Source organism: Sarcophilus harrisii, chromosome 2 (assembly GCF_902635505.1).
Source record: "Sarcophilus harrisii chromosome 2, mSarHar1.11, whole genome shotgun sequence".
Taxonomy (NCBI): Eukaryota; Metazoa; Chordata; class Mammalia; order Dasyuromorphia; family Dasyuridae; genus Sarcophilus; species Sarcophilus harrisii.
In genome coordinates this window covers 642610481-642622647 of record NC_045427.1, presented here as the reverse complement: position 1 = coordinate 642622647, position 12167 = coordinate 642610481, and the positions used below count along the sequence as shown (strand labels likewise).

General features: G+C 43.0%; 1 protein-coding gene across 34 annotated transcripts in view; it reads right to left on the bottom strand.

Moving 5' to 3' along the window:
• The window catches only part of ANK3 (ankyrin 3), a 592702-nt gene that overhangs the window by 192897 nt on the left and 387638 nt on the right, over positions 1-12167 (bottom strand). The window lies entirely within an intron of this gene.

Genomic DNA, 12167 nt, shown 5'->3' with positions numbered 1-12167 from the left:
AAGTGTGAGAAAGGGAGGCATCAAATAAGCCTGAGATGGGGGGCGGGGGGGGGCAACAATGAGAGAATGAACATTCACATTGTTCCCACTGTTTGCTAAACACATTAAAAAATTATCTCATTTGATTATTACAACAATCCTGGGAGGCTGGTGCTAAAACAGATTTACATATGAGGAAACTGAGGCAGAGAGGTTAAGTGACTTGGCCAGGGTCATATAGCTAGTAATTGGTTGGATTTGAATTCAAGGCTTCTGACCCTAGGTCCAGAACTCTTCTCACTGCAGTGCCCTCTTACTGTTGGGTCAGAACCACATTTTTGGGGGGAAGCTTTCAAAGTGAAGGATTTCACAAGATCATAGATCTAAGTGCTAAAAAGAATCTTAGACACTGTTGAGTCCATTTTGAAGATGAGAAAAGTGAAACTGGGAGAAGTTAAATGCCTAGAATCACACAGCTAATAATAATAATAATAATTTTTTGTCTGAGGCAGGATTTGAACTCACGTTTCCCTGTCTCCAAGCCCAGTGCCTCATTCAATAGGTCATGCTGGCTCTCTGAGGATGCTGGGGCATGGGACTTACTTATTCCTCCTCCTCCCAGCAGATAAGGTTGCACTGACTTCCTGACATAGCCGGCCCCCAAAAGATGGGACCCCCAAGAGAGCGGGTGAGACCCCCAGGAGGCCCCAGGCTGAGCCCTCCTGCCTGCCCATTATCTAGAGTTTGCTCTTCTCTCCTGCCCTCCAACCCCAAGAGATTTCTTTGTTCACATATAGTAGGGTTGAACATGGAACAGGCAATTCTAAAAATGCAAGATTCACTTAAGAAAAGTGTATATTGGTTATTATTATTATATGTAATTATAATAATCAATAATTAATTAGCATTTTCCACCACTTCCCTCCCAGATTTCAATAATATTTTATCTCCAGTCCCAAATCCTCTCCTTGCCCCAGTCGTTAAGGGCCAGAACACGGAGCCCACTGCATATAAAGCTCTGTCTGAATTAGCCCCATGGGAAGTGCAAACCGAGACCCCCACTCCGCCACTGTGCGGCCAAGATGAGGCTCCCCCAAGCATCCTTGGGGTCCGGATTCCCCCTTATGAGCAGGGAGCTTCTCCCGGTTGGAGAGCCAGGACTAGGGATTCTGGGATTGCCTAGGGGACAGATTTTTTTCTTTTTTAACAGTCAGGTAACTGGGCAACACCGAGCTCAGTGCCCACAACACTGGCGTACCAGGCGTCCAGAGCAAAAAGTGCTGATAACCTCGTCTGACCTCCCTTACACAGAGACCCTGAATCCGTGTTGGCTAAAATAAAATTAAATATTTTCTCTTCTAAAACTCGGCTGGCAGGTGATACAATGGAGGCATTGTATCCTTCCTGAGTTCAGAGACTTAGTAGCTGTGTGACCCTGGGCAAATCATTCACTGCTGCCTGCCTCAGTTTCCTCACCTGTAAAATGAGCTGAAAGAGGAAATGGCAACCCCCTCAGTATCTTTGCCAAGAAAATCCCCAATGGGTTCCCAAAGACTGGGGCATGAGGGAAAAACGCCTCAAGAACAACTGCAAATTCCCAAATTGCTAAGGTTCCAAATGTGGGAGGATCAAAAACTGAGTTCGAATCCTGACTTAGACACTCACTAGTGATCAGATCCCAGGCCAGCCACCTAACCGCTCTCTGCCTCAGTTTCCTCATTTGAAAAATGGGCATAAAATAGCATCTGCCTCAGGGATGCTTCGAGAAGCCAATGAGTTCATACAGGAAAAGCTCTTTGGGACCCTTGAAGCTGTGTATCAATGGTAGCCATTAACATTATTACCATTATTACTAGTTTAAGGACTGCCTCAGTTTCCTCATCTGGAAAATGGGAAATACTTCTTGATCCAATTTTTCTTGTGCAGTAAGACAACTGTATCAATATGTATACATATATTGTATTTAATATATACTTTAACATATTTAACATTTATTGGTCAACCTGCCATTGCGGGGAAGGAATCGGGGGGGGGGGGGGGGGAAGGGAAAAAGTTGGAACAGAAGGTTTTGCATGGGTCAGTGCTGGAAAATTACCCATGCATATGATTGGTAAAGAAAAAGCTATAAAAAAACATAAAAAAAAAAATGGGGAATAAAAACACCAGCAATCAAGTAATAAAACAGGGAATAACAAACACCCACAATCAAATAGTAAACTATAACATCTCAATGTATACTGGTAAACCTTAACAGATATCTGGGGCAGGGGAGTATGCACAATTTTAAGTTTAATTTAGATTGTTAACACTTTCTTAAGTCTAGACAATAAATGAGACCCTGATTGTGTCTCTGGCTGATTTCTGCGGTTTAAACGCTCACACTGAACATTTAACAATCATTCCCTTAGTGGGTCAAAGTTGGCCCATCCAATTGGTATTTTTTAAAGCATTTACAATAGGCTAAATTTTATATATTTTACTTCATTTTATTTTCACAGCAACCTGAGAGATGGGGGCTATTATCAACACTTTTATAGAGGAGGAAGTTAAGGCTGAGAGATTGCCCTGACCACTGTCACATAGCTGGTAAGCATCTGCATCAAGTCAGAAAGCATTTATTAGGTGCCTACTAATTGGATGGGCTCCCATAAATGATCTACTCCCTGGGTCCAATCTTCCAAATTGAGCCAAAATACCTTCTATAGCTTCCCTGACAGATCATAGGACCACAGGTCCAAATCTGAGATTGTTGAGACCCTCTAGATCCTTAAGGAAGCTAGATGGCTCAGCAGATAGCAGCTGGTATGTTTCAGGAGAACCTGAGTTCAAATCCAGCTTTAGATACTTACTAGATGTAACTAAACATCCTTAGCCTCAGTTTCCTTGGCTGTAAAATGGGGATAATAATCTCAGAGATAATGGAGGATAATGTCCTCTTAGAGGGTATTGGAGGATTAGATGAGATGTGTGTTAAGTGCTCTGTAAACCTCAAAATGTTACAGAAATAATAGTTGTTATTATTGTTCCTGACTTCATTCTCTCCTTCACACTGTCAGATTAATTTCCCTCTAATGTTCCTTTTTGTTAAAGAGCACTGGGTCTGATGGCAGAGGACCTGAGTTCAAATCCTACCAGTGACACAAGGGACTCTGGGTAAGTCATTTCACCTCAATTTCCTCATCTGTTACATGAAGAGGTTGGACCCAGTATCCACGGAAGTCCCTTCCAGCCTAAATCTCTGATGATCTGATTATGTCTCTGTTCAAAGACTGAAATGGGCTGCAAACATCTCCCCCAGCTGCCTTCTCCATCTTCTCCCGCCCTCACCTTGCAACTCAAACCCTTCCACCTTCCCCCCCCAAGAGGCCGAGCAGAGCTGTCCTTCAGGGCTGGGCCCACTGCCAAACGCCCACACCCCGGCTGCCTCCCTGCGTTGTCGGGGGTCTGGAGGATGGATCTATCAGTGACCCCACCCTTCTTAGGGCTCCACTACAAGCCATGCAGTGTGTAAGGTCCTGGAGACATCTGTGAATCCAGTGCCCACCATATACAAGGCTATTCTGCTCTGTCTCTCTCCGTCCCCACCCATCTCTGTCTCTCCCTGTCTGTCTGTCTCTTTTTGTCTGTCTCTCTTTTCCTCCCTCTCTTTTTTCCTGTTTCCCTCTCCTGTCTGTGTCTCTCCCTGTGTATGTCTCTCTCTTCTCTCTTTCTGTCCCAATCTATCCCTTTTTGTCTCTTATTTCTCTTCCCATCTTTCTCTCTCTCTGTTTCTCTCTCTCTCTCTCTCACTCTCTCCCTGTCTCTCTTTTCTTTCTCTCTCTCTCTCCCTCCCCCCATTCATTCACACATTGACTTATTTATTCATTCATTCCCAGATGAAATCAGTTGTGTCCTGAAGGAGCTTACATTCTATTGGGGAGCCAAGAACGGGCTGAAGGCAGACACTGTGAAAGGCTTTTGATCCACAGATTTTATATGTGGATCTTCATACAGATTTTTATATGAAGAAGACTTTCCAACTCCAGAGTGCTCCCTACATCGTCCCAGACTCCACTTAAAAGGCAGCTAAGACACAGAGCACTGGGCCTGGACTCAAGATCTGAATTCACACTTGACCTCAGACACTTACTAGTTGGATGTCCCTTAGCCTCTGTTTGCCTCAATTTCCTCATCTGTAAAATGGGGATAATGAGAGCTCCTAGGGTTGCTGTGGAGAACAAATGAGATACTTTTAACATGCTTAGCACATAAAGTGCCCGGCACACAGTAGGAGTTTTAACACACATTTGTTCGCTTTTTTCTTTCCCTTAAAATGCTTCATCCTCATCATCACTACTATTGTTTCTCCTGCCAGGTACACTCTCCCCTGGTTAATCCAGTTCTGCCTTCATCCTTCCTGCATGTTCCCTAAAGCATCATGGGAGGATTTATAGCTGCCCTGAAACTCAGGTCTTACCTAGCCCAGTGCCCTTATTTAAAAATGGAGAAGAAGGAGGAAGAGACTCTGGCAGCTGAATTGGATTTGAATCCAGGGCCCTTTCTTCAACTTGAGAGCGGGTTCCAGGTGGGAGGGCAGGGCCCTACAACATTAATGATGGTCACAGGTACCCAGGCAGGTACCAAGATGCTACGGTGGGGCCTGTTTTTTCTTATTTATGAAAATGAGCTATTTACCACTTTGAAATACTTTCTCAACCACCTTACATTAATAGAACATTATTTCATTGAATTTCAAAATAGGATTTATTCAGGTCAGCTAAAGGTATCGTTCCCACTGCAGTGATTACAGAGCAACCCAAAAATGAGCTATTCACATATTCAAAAGCGGAGAAAAGAGAAAAATTACAAAAAAAGGAAATTAAATTTCTTTTTTCTGTGTGTGTGTGGGGAAATGGAGTGATGGCAAATGGCTGGCTGCTGTGATTTATAGTTTCCAATAAAACTCTATTGGCATTGCCTGGGAGAGGAATTCCCTCCTGTCCAGCTACCTTTCCCCAGCAGGTGTGTGAGTGGGTGCCTAAAGGGCATTCAGGGAAATCTTTCACCCAGAGAAACATAAAGTTACTGACTTTCCTCATTAAAGAAATTTCCCAGCTCCCAGACAATATCCTCTAGCATTTGCTTAACCTAGAACAATGGTTCTCAAAATGTGGTCTGGGCTTCTGGGAGTCCCTCAAGTCTGGTGCAGAGGTACTAATAAAGTCATAAAATAACTTTTTAAAAATAAATACCAAGATGTCTTATTTTTTAAATATAGTAAATATGGATATAACCCATATAGATAAATACTCTTGGGGGGGGGGCGTTCTTGATAATTTTTAAGAGTACAAAGAGGCCCCGAGACCAAAAAGCTTGAGATCTGCTGGTCCAGAACCCATTAATCAATAAGTGTCTATGATGGGCCAAAAGGGATTAGGGACAAATACACAAAAGTAAGAGAATCCCTTTTTTCGAACTCATCAACATGGCAGAGTGCTCTCAAAATCAGAAAGGCCAGGGTTCAAATTCTCCATTTGGGCTGCATTAAGCTGGGCCAATCACAGCCTCCAAGTGCCCCCAGGAAACACCTTCAGCTTCTAAATTACCCAGCATTTACCAGCTAGCTGATTGTTCCTTCCATGTATGAAATTGCACATTATCACAGACTTCTTCAATGTTAATGAGGTTGGACTGTGTTGTTTTTCTTCTCTCCCTTTTAAAATCTCGCTCCAAAGGTTTTGCTCTTTGGGAGAGGAAGGGGTGAAGGGTATGCTGGGAAATACAGATAATATGATAATTAAAGGCACCAAAACCCATTTTTTATAAAAAGTTAGAACTTCCTCTAAATGGGATGGACGGATGGCACAGGAAGCAGTTGGATTCTCCCTCGTTGGGCTCCTCCAAGAGGGGCAGCATGGGCCATTATGAGAAGCAGGGAAGAAGAGACTACAGCCCATGGATGGGTCAGATTAGGTGGCTGTGGAGGTCCCTTCTAGCTCTGGAAGTCTGAGATCTCCTTTACCTTCATCTTACACATGAGGTCTGATCCTCTACTTGCTACGTCCTATCTGGACGACTTAGTTAAATTCTATTTTAAGAATCTACAGATCACCAGGGGATTCAAAGCTTTGAAGAAAAAGTGAAATCTGTTGCTAATTTAAAGGAAGAAACAAGTCAGTTAAGCAAAGAAAGGAAGTTGATTTTCCTCTAAAGAAAATGTCACCCGAGAGAGGTAGTGTTGGATGAGTCGTAAACGAATGTGGCACAAAGAGTTGGGAGGCTTGGGGTGGAATACCAGTTGGGATACTGGCTGGGCATGGATGCCCGTCTGTGGGGGTCACTGGGTGCCTGAATCTCATTATTTTCTTCTTCAGAAGGGGCACAATGATGTTTCCCCTGCTTACCTCACAGACTTGTGGGAAGAGAGTTCTTTCTGGGCCTTAAAATGCTCTAGAAATTTGAGTTATCCTCTTGGTGCTCATGAGAGAGATTTTCAGTGGCTACCATTTTTCCCTTTATACCCCTCCTACCCCAATCTAATTCTCTGGAGTAGAGGTAGAAGGGACCTTGGGGACCACCTAGGTACACGCCCTCAATTTTTAAAATTTGAAATGTTTCATTAAGTTAAAAATGAATTTCCAATAGCAGCACCAACTATTTTGCTTATTAATTATATTTAATTTTGACTTGTAAAGTTTAATAATTTTTGTCACTCTGTCTGAATCCCCATTAAAATTTTGATCTGTCCACTGATTCTCCTTCAAGTTAGTGAGTCTCTCTTTCTATGGGCACACACACACACACACACACATCTGTTCTTCCTGATTCCAAAGTCTATACTTTGTCCCCTGCACCATAAGGTCTCTAAGTATTAATTCTAAAATCAATCAATCAATAAACATTGATTAAACCCTCATGTCTCAGGCATCTTCCTAGGGGTTGAGGATGCAAAGACAAAAGATGTTTTATTTTCTTTTGAAAGAACATAGATGTGTGGGGTGGTTAGAACTAGCCTCTGAGTCATGATACCTACTGGCTGTGTGAGCCTGGACAAGTCCCTCATCCTCACAGTGCTATGGGTAACTCTAACCCTCCTAATTTATTTAGAAAGTGCTGCCCAACATGGGAAAGCACCTCCTCTCCAAGTTCCATCCACTTCTCACAGGCTGGGTCAAAAATCAATAGTCACAATAATTATTATTATAATTAATAATAACAATAATTACAACACACCAAATAATTACTATAATAAATAAAGCAATAATCACCACAATAATGCCAGTGATAATTGTTATATAATTAATAATAGCAGTAATTACTGTAATTTGTTATCCTATACATTATATATGTAATTGTCCCTTATAGGAACAATATCAGTAATAAAGCTGGGGTTTCTTGGATTGCTTGATTTCCTTCTCTGCAATCCCAAGGCTCGATATACAAGCTTGTCCATTATTTGATTCTTTCCAAGGCAGACAGAATGATGACTGCTCAAATGCAGATGAATCATGGATCCCACTTAGCCCTTTTCTGGTTCATTGAACCCTGATAATGAGGAAAGCTGAGGCTGCAGAAAACAGTGAGAGGAAGGTGTGTGTGTGTGTGTGTGAGAGAGAGTGAGAGTGAGAGAGAGAGAGAGAGACAGTGTGTGTGTGAGTGTGAGTGTGTGAAGGTCCCATGGATTATTCCACAGATATATTTAAGAAGCTGGAAAACATCACCACTGCCTCCTGACATAAAGGGGCCTGAGAACACCATGTGCATTTTTAGGACACGGACATGGTGGAAATTTGTTTTGTTGGACAATGCGTGCTTGTTACAGGGCCTTTTTTCTGTTAAATTGGGGGAGATGTTAAATGGGAGGGAAGGAAAACTAGCCTTTGTTAAATAACAAATTAAATTAGATTTAAAAACAAGAAAATGTGGGTGGGCAGGTGGGGAACTGTTGTCAGCCTTGCACCTGGAAGGAAAGGAGGAGGCTTAATTGAGTCTCCCGGGAGGCTGCTGCACCTGGACCTCCTGACTCTGGAAGCCCTTGGAAGTAGCAGAGGAAGGTGGCTCGGGCTATCCCTGTTTTCTGCCACCCGTCTCTGTGGCCCGTGGAAGTGATGGCACACCGAGCTCCCCGCTCTGCCCTTGTCTCTCCAGGAGGCTGGGAGTCACATCGCCCAGACAGGATTTCTTCTGTGACTGAGTACCCGCTCAGTGCTGAGCTAGGTCAGCCCGAGGCCCTGGTCAGCCCGAGGCCCTGGTCAGCCCGAGCCCACACTGGGCTGCTGGGGTTTGGAGTCTGACCTTTGCAAAATGCTGTGACCATCATATCTACCTCTGCCATGTTCCTGGGGCCGCCCCCATTGGAAGAGAAGCTCTTTGAAGGCAGGCGCCAGCCCAGTTTTATCTCTGAGCTCTCTCCATTCTGAATTGTGCCAGGTATATAGTAAGTGCTTAATAAGTGCTCGTTGACTGATTTAATTGACCGAATAACTGGAATGCCTACAAACTGTCTCTCAGGCTTGGAGTGTGGAAAGAATTCTGCTCCTATCTGGATCTCGGATCCTCCGTGCCCAGAACAAGCCCTTCCCATTTCCCTCAAGCTATTATTGGGGACCCCCTCCTCCAAACAAATGGCCTTGATTGATCTTGGACGTATCTGTGTTTATACCATAAGCCACGGATCCTTCCCTGGCACACAACCTGCCTCCGATGCTCCAACTGGAAGGGTCTTCAGTTTGTGCAATCGCATTTTCATTTCATAATTGGAAAAACTGAGGTCAATGGAAGTGGAAACAGGCCCAAGGGAATCTCCTTGAATTTTTCCCAGTGGGCATCTATTATTTCTACTACTTAGCTGAAAAAGCTAAGAATTAAGAAACTGCAGTGGGAGGGGAAGAAAGCGTCTCTGCTGAAATAAATCCCCCAACTCTGGTTTGTTCTGTAAATTTTTTGGAGATGTGTCACTGAGTAAGTTTGCCAAGCCGTGGAATGAAAAACGAAGAGAGGGGCTTAGAGGGATTACCTGCTGGAAAGGGTGTGACAAATTTAGTTAGGCTCTCTGACCGGCCTGCTGAGCTGGGATATTTGTGCTGTCAAAACCTCATTCTTTCACACTAAATCCGGGCAAATCACTTAATCCTACATGCCTCAGTTTCCCCATCTGTAAAACGAGGTGGAATAGGAAATGGCAAACCACTTCAGTATCTCTGCCAAGAATACCCCAAAAGAGGTCACAAAGAACCGAACGTGACTGAAAAATGACTAAGCCACAACAAAACTGAAGACATCTTTTTAAAGAAAGGGAGTTTCAGTGCTTTTATGAAGGATGGTATAGTGCAGATCCAATTACAACAGCACCATTCTAAATGTAATTTAGTCCAACTAAAATGTAATTAAAAATATCCAACAAAATTAAAAAATACAATAGGACACAGATGATGTTAATACGTGGTTTTCTAAATCAACACACACCTTTCCTTTATCCTTATGAATGACTTAGTCATCTTGTTTTTATTTGGTTTCGATACTGCTGGTCTGGGGGACAGTGGATAATCCCCACTGGACTTGGGGACAGGAAGACCTGGATCCTAATCTTACCTCTGACACTTAATAGATTAGCCAATCACTACAAAAAAAAAAAAACCCCACTCTCTGTGCCTCAGTTTCCCCACCTGCAAAATGGGAACATGGCACAAAAGGTTGAATTCAATGACCTTCAAGCTCTAAATTTGTGAAGGTAGAATTTGACAAATAAAGAGTTAAATAGTTTCCAAATTTTGATGATATCATTAACCATATCTTAGTATCCTGCCATCTTTCAGAACTCAGCTCAGAGGCCACTTCCTGCATCCTGTTCCCCCAGTTGCCAGGGACTTCCCTTACCCCAAATTACCTGAGTATATGTTACGCATTTACTTTACAAGTGGGAGTCATTTTCCACAGCTGAAAGGAAGCTGCCGGAGGGGGAGAACAGCTTCATTTTTGTCTCTGCCCCAGCTCCTGGAGCATAGTAGGTTGCTCATTAGCAGATGGAGAAACTGAGGTTCAGGGAGGGAAAGGAAGGCTTGGCCAAGGTCCTAGAGAGGAAATATCAAGGGAAGGAGCAGCTGGGAGGTCCTGGGACCACCATATCCGCTCACTCCTTGGTGCCATGTTGCCTCCTAATTCTATGGGAAAATATCGACCCCAAGTCACGAAGCCTCCCAGTCCCCTTCTTCTCACGCTCGACCATGAGGATGTTTGGGGCTCTCAGAGCTCAAGCTGAGAAATCCGGTTTGGGGAAGGGGATGGCAATGAGATCAGAGACCAGGGACTCCCATTCTGTGTGTGTAGTCCTGAGCTTAGCATGGATTCAATCAAAACCTTCTTCATTTCAGCAGGCATCCATGACTTATAAGTGCCTGAAGAATTCTGGGAAAGAATCCTTTGCAGAGAAAGAGCTACGTGTGCTTAAGATTTCTGTAGCTTTCACCAATTCCTTAGTTTTATTGCATAGGGCCAAGGACATCATGTCTAACACCTTTTACTAGATAATAATAACTAACATTTTTTTTAACAGTACCTACTATGTGCCAGGCACTGTGTCAAGTACTTTGCAAGGAATATCTCATTTGATGCTCAAAAATAACCTTGTATAGTAGGTGCTGCTATCCTCAATTTACAGTTGAGGAAACTGAGGCTAAGTACTCATGCAATAACTCTGTGAATACTTGAAGAACACTTTCATATGCCCCCAAAATCTTCTCCAGGTTAATCCTCTCTGGTTCCTTTAATAAATGCAATTGTCCTCCCTTCTCCAGCTCATCACTGTTCTGGAAATGTGTCATTTAGGACTTATTATAATATTCCATATGTGATTTGAAATGGGCCAGGCAGGAAAAGCTTCTCTCTTCAATCTGGGAAACTGGTCCTCTCTGAATGCATCTTACACGGTTTTTTTTGGAACAACATGTCATACTGTTGACTCATTGAATAGATGATAATAATCTCCTACTTCTTTTCTTTTATGACTGGTAATCCTATTACAGGATGGGAGAATCCCAGATTTACAGTTGAAGGAGTCCTTAGAAACTTTATAGTCCAACTAATTTCATTTTACAGATGAGGAAACTGAGGCATAGACCCATTGAATGGCTTTCCCACGGTCCTCCAGCTAGTAAATGTCAGAGGTGAACCCTGAGTTTGCTGACTCCAAGCCCAGTGCATTATTAATATTTTCTACCTTTCATGAGCTGGAGAGGAAAGAGAGAGGGAAGCGCCCCACTAAAACTGTGGTGGGGAGGAAATGTGCATCCCATGACGTTCCTGGACTTCCTGTATTATTCCTCCCCCTAGTAATGAAATATCTGACAAAGGAGCTTTTGGAACATACCATTTCTTTTAGCTGAGCTGCTACTACGTTGGAAATTCAAAATCATTGGCTAGATTGCCACTTGGCCCTGGGATTCCTTTCTCCAAGAACATGAACTTGTTTGTATTAAGGCTTTTGATTTGCTTATTACATTTATTTTTGATTTCTACACTTGTGATATTTATTGTAAAATTTACTCATACCCAAATCTGTAAGGTCAACACACTGTGGCCTGCCAGCTCAAAACACGTCAATGGCATATTACGGCAGCCAAGAATGCTAATGCGATCTCCATTAAGGGTGGCAAAGCTCCCAGGAATGAGATGCAGAGATTGTCCCCGTGTTTTGTCCTGGTCAGACCGTGTATATAATACTGTTTTCAGATCTGCACGTCACATTTTAGGAAAATAACTGAAAAGCCAGAGCATACCTGGAAAAGGCAAAACATGGCAAAAATCCTTGAATCCTTGCTAGATAAAAACTCCTTGAAGGAATTGAGGAAGTTTTTTCCTGGAGAAGAATAGACTCAGGGATGGAATGGGGACATGCACTCTGGTTTCAAGGAGTGGGAAGGCAGTCATAGGTCAGAGGGATTGAACTGATTTTGGTTGGAGCAAATTCAGGAACAGTGGGTGAAGTTGAAGAATGGCAAAATAAGGCTCGCTATATGGAAGAATCTTTTAACAATTAGAGATATGAATGAATGAACAAGCATTTGCAAACAATGACTAAGCTAAACGCTGAGGGTACAAGGAAAAAAGTGAGCCATTGATGGAGCAGTCCACCTTGGGTGGGAATGGACTTCCTCTCATGGGAGATCTTTAATCCAAAGCTCAATCACCAGTTGTTGCTATTTTCATGGTAG